The 5,447-nt window shown below is 42.4% G+C and overlaps 1 pseudogene; it reads left to right on the top strand.

Moving 5' to 3' along the window:
- Positions 1-607: 607 nt before the first annotated feature.
- On the top strand, positions 608-3,406 carry LOC112262885 (annotated as a pseudogene).
- Positions 3,407-5,447: the final 2,041 nt, after the last annotated feature.

The raw sequence follows: 5,447 nt of genomic DNA, 5'->3' as shown, positions 1-5,447 counted from the left end.
TGTGTCCTTGGAGGGTGTTGGAGCAGTGAGGTATATTAAGTGCTGGAGAGATATAGTTAGTTCGGTCTGTTGCTGGGGGTCGGAGGTGTCAGGTGCGAGAGAAGCAGGTTGATGTGGCCAGGGTCAGAGAAGATGTCGCATGCTGAGGACGTGAAGGAAGTAGAGGAAGGTGGATGAAGGGTGAGGGATTCTGAGAGGATCCCCGTGAATAGTATATCTGTGACAGAACAGAGGGATAGGCCAATGAGTGATATATGTTTCAGTAAGGTTGGCTTCTTAGCGTTCCTAGTAATGTTTATCAACTGTACCGCAGAGATGGAACCTAAATCACAGAAAATATATGTTGTGGTGGCAGCTGCAGAGAAGTACTTGGGGGTATGAGATTTGACTTTAGAAGAGGTACATGGTGTGTTGAGTGGCAGTGTCCTGTCCTCTCAGATTGTTGGCCTGGGGTAGGTTCAGATAGGGTAAAGTAGTGGAATAAGGTGGTGGGTTTTAAATGTACAGTTCCGCCCTATTGACATCCAATCAGTTTATGTTCTGAAGTGCAATTTTTTTTTTAAATTAAGTTTATGCAATTAACTATTGCACAACTCTGGACCAACTAATGAGCTACCTACTTGTTCTGGCAAAGACCACTGGACTGCTAGGAAACGCTCAGGTAGGAAATGTAAATATGAACACATTTTATGTAGGCTGAATAATGCTCAAGTTGAGTAAGCTGAACTTGAGGCTGCTTGAAACATGGGTTTTGTCTTTTGGTTTTGGTTTCTCAAGAAAGAGTCGGTACATTGCAGGTTGGTTATTTTTCTGCACTCTAGGTTTGTGTGTAACAAAGTATTCTATACTGAGATTACTGACACAGCACTTAAGTGAAATTGGAGTACCTAATTGACTGGAATGAACCTGCACACACAGTGGGGTCCCCAGGACTGGAGTTGAAAAACCCTTGTGAATAATTTGACAGTGAGCCTCTGTGCTCATGTTTCAAGACATCCATTGTGCCTTTGTTTAGACTGAGAAGGAACTGCGGTCCATCCGCTGCAGCAACTGTGCTCGCTGTATGCCCAAGGACAAGGCCATCAAAAAGTTTGTCATCAAGAACATTGTTGAGGCTGCTGCTGTCAGGGACATCTCCGAGGCTAGCGTGTTTGATTGTGAGTAGATTGGTCTGAGGGTAACTCGTCATGAGTGATGCTGTTAGGCACACTGTCGGTCCCCAGGACCATCATTGAATGACACTGCACTGAAGCATCTGTCTTTTGCTTGATTAGATCCACCAGATCAGTGGTTTATTACACTTCATACTCAAACATCATTCCTCTGTGCAGCCTACATTTTCCCCAAGCTCTACAGTATGTGAAGCTGCACTACTGTGTGAGCTGTGCCCTCCACAGTAAGGTGGTCAGGAACCCCTCCACAGAGGCTAGGAAGGACGACACACCACCACCCCGCTTCAGGCCCAGTGTGAATACTCAAGCACCAAGCTCTGGCATTTTGTCCAATTAAGACCTAGACAACCAGGTGAGGAGAGTTCCTAACTAATCAGTGACCTTTGGGCTTTATTCAATCAGATCCGCATAGCAGTTGTTTTGGCGGTGTCGAGGTGAGGCTGCGTTAGAGCTGTCAAATCCACAAGTGGCTCCTGGAATTATACTTAAAGCGAACCTTTCCATTGGCTGCATGGAGTCGCATTAAGATAAATCGCATGTAACCTGGTTTACATTTCAAATACTGGAATGTGAGATGTAATTTATGCCTCGATTAGGTTGATAGAAATCCTTATTATTTTGTTTAATAATTTTCAATTTGAGCATCATTATTCATATACACACACACACATACACATACACACACACACAGTACCAGTCAAAGGTTTGGACACACCTACTCATGTCTTTAAGTAATGATGGACTGTTGTTTCTCTTCGCTTATTTGAGCTGTTCTTGCCATAATATGGACTTGGTATTTTACCAAATAGGGCTATTTTCTGTATACCCCCCCACCCTGTCACAACACAACTGATTGGCTCAAAAGCAATTCCAGAAATTAACAAGACACACCTGTTAATTGAAATGCATTCCAGGTGATTACCTCATGAAGCTGGTTGAGAGAATGCCAAGAGTGTGCATCGCTGTCATCAAGGCAAAGGGTGGCTACTTTTAAGAATCTCAAATATAAAATATTTGGATTTATTTAACACTTTTTTTGGTTACATGTGTGTTTTGTCATAGTTTGTCTTCACTATTATTTTACAATGTAAAACAAAGTAAAAAATAAAGAACCCTTGAATGAGTAGGTGTGTCCAAACTTTTGACTGGTACTGTATATATTTTTATTTTACCTTTATTTAAACAGGAAAGTCAGTTAAGAACAAATTCTTATGTTCAATGACGGCCTAGGAATAGTGGTTTAACTGGTTTAACCCAAAAATTTGATCATATTACTCCAGGGCTAGCCTCCCTACACTGGCTTCCTGTCAAGGCAAGGGCTGATTTCAAGGTTTTACTGCTAACCTACAAAGCATGACATGGGCTTGCTGCTACCTATCTCTCTGATTTGGTCCTGCCGTACATACCTACAAGTACGCTACGGTCACAAGACGCAGGCCTCCTAATTGTCTCTAGAATTTCTAAGCAAACAGCTGGAGGCAGGGCTTTCTTCTATAGAGCTCCATTTTAATGGAATGGTCTGCCTACCCATGTGAGAGACGCAAACTCAGTCTCAACCTTTAAGTCTTTACTGAAGACTCATCTCTTCAGTGAGTCCTATGATTGAGTGTAGTCTGGCCCAGGAGTGTGAAGGTGAACGGAAAGGCTCTGGAGCAACGAACCGCCCTTGCTGTCTCTGCCTGGCCGGTTCCCCTCTTTCCACTGGGATTCTCTGCCTCTAACCCTATTACAGGGGCTGAGTCACTGGCTTACTAGGGCTCTTTCATACCATCCCTAGGAGGGGTGCGTCACTTGAGTGGGTTTAGTCACTGATGTGATCTTCCTGTCTGGGTTGGCACCCCCCTTGGGTTGTGCCCTGGCGGAGATCTTTGTGGGCTATTCTCGGCCTTGTCTCAGGATGCATGCGGGTGTTGGCTATCGCGGGTTAACTCTTGATCTGCTTGAAACTAGGCTTTAAGTACAAGGGAGGAGTGAAAACCCGTAGCCACTGCCCTCCATGGGATGAATTTGACACATGTGGCCTGGACAAAGCCTTCTGTCTAGATATCTGCATGCATTTAAGAGACTACTCAACCATTTCCAGAAATTAACATTGCCATTCCTGTTTTTCCTCTAACGTTGGCTGGTATTACATGGTGTGATTGTGGACTACTGTTCTGATGGCATATGTTATCTTTGTACAGGGTGGCCCACCCAGAGCTCCTCCTCTTTATAAATATCTGACTCTTATTTAGCAATGTAGGAAATATCAGCCAGCCAAGTAAAGTTTATTTATTTGGAATAGACTCTCCAATACAGTACAAAACTTACAGTAGTTTTAATCTTGATTACACATACTTAATTACATTATGGTACATGTAAAAAGGCTCTGCAGTAGTTAAAGCGAATCCACACCATTCACAGGGGCAGGAGGAGAAAAGGTGACACAGCAGATAGTCAAGTCAAAGGGAACACAAACACAGTGCAATAGAGAAACCTTGAAAAATAACACATTCAAACAAGGGCAAAATGCAACCACAAAAACAAGAGCACGTCAGTAATAAAATGTTCTCTCTGAAGCTGGGGTGGCTGTTAAGGAGAAATACAAAATAAGCTTGAATCATTTATCCTCAAGACTATTTGGAGAAAGCTGAGTAAGGAAAGTGTTGCAAACAGCATTGTTACCTCATGCACCAGGTTTTAAAAGCATAACTGTAATCCAAATAATCAAATCCAGGATTACCTTTTCAGGGATTTTTTGCTGAACTTCTGTCCTAAATGGATTTCATGTGAAAGAAACTGTACATGTCACAGCCAGGGCAAGTATGAGATACATCCTGTCCAATTACCCTTGTCGAGTTAGGTTCACTGAATTTGCCTTTTCACACTATTACCAAAGCCCAGACATATCTGCTATAAATTCAGTTAATATAGCTCCGTTCAAAAACTGTACATGCCATTTGGTTTACAGAACAGATGTTTTTGCATCATAATTCACAGATCTGAGTAAAGTCCTAGGCACATTTTAAATTAAAGCTAAAACTGTGAGATGAGTCAACTACAAGCTACAGAGTTTTGTGCTGTGTCATCAGCCTGATTTGTGGAATGACAGTCAATGAGGGAGTGTTATTACGCTGGCCAGGGTGCATCGTACAGCTCTTTTTCAAAAAATACATTTTCAAAATTGTCAAACTAGTTTATTGGTAAGGCGGACAAAGCGTAATCAAAAGCAATCCCTTTCGCATGTGAAAACAGAATCCTTCTCGTTACTTTACCTGCTTAATTACGTAACTTTTGTTTTGAGCCGACTTTGCAATCGGACAGGTCGGGACACTTGGCTCATGCCAGAGAGGCAGCCCGGGTTCCAAATCGAATGTAGTCAACTTTCAGCCGGTGCAAAACATGCCTGCACAGGCACAATTAAATCGACCCCCCCCATTGTCACTGGGAGAACCTCAAGTTGCATACTTCTTGCATTCTCTCTCCTCATAACCCATTGGCTGAGAAAGCCAGAGGTCCCTCCCCTCTGACCTTCTCCTCCAATGGATTTTGAGGAGAACGGGAGTTTGCAATTAAGATTCTCCCATAGGCTGCATTTACACAGGCAGCCCTATTCTGATCTTTTCACTATTTGGTCTTTTGATTGGTTTGATTGGGCTGCCTGTGTAGCTAGTTGTCAGATTGTTAATTATCAGTGTTAGTTCAGTCACCAAACAAAACATTCCAAATGTATCTAACCACGTGTCCATCCAGTTATGTGAGTAAAGTCATACCGTATAAAGACAAATCACAACAGCTGTGATTGAAACAAGTTTCAGTACAATTTTATAAAATGGCAACAGAATTTGTTCTTTTGACATGGTGGGACCTTTTTGTGTTGGTAAAATGTATGCGAGAAATGGTGGTGGAAACACCTTTATGCGCAAATATTGCTATAACTATCATATCGAAGTAAACTTGGGAGTCACGTGATGACACCGTGTGTGGTCCTCCCACTACGACTCTGGAAACCGTGCAGTTTATTAGGTTACAGATGAAATAAGTTCCGAACTTCACAGGGTGGTGGAAGTGCACGGTATGAGCTTGAGGGTCTTATTCTGGTGACATAATCAATGCTTGACCAACAAATATTGTAACTCTTAAATCATAATAATCTCATGTTTGTAGACTAACCTACCTGAACTGCAAGGTGTTGGCTAGGGCGCAAGTGATAAGACCAGAATGAGCACATTTGCTATTTAATGTAACAGTTTGTGATAAAACTATCAGTAGAATTGAAAATGCGATGGAAACACA

The sequence above is a fragment of the Oncorhynchus tshawytscha genome, linkage group LG02 (assembly GCF_018296145.1).
Source record: "Oncorhynchus tshawytscha isolate Ot180627B linkage group LG02, Otsh_v2.0, whole genome shotgun sequence".
Lineage (NCBI taxonomy): Eukaryota > Metazoa > Chordata > Actinopteri > Salmoniformes > Salmonidae > Oncorhynchus > Oncorhynchus tshawytscha.
Note: the sequence above shows the minus strand (reverse complement) of the source record. Positions and strands in the feature narration are given on the sequence as shown.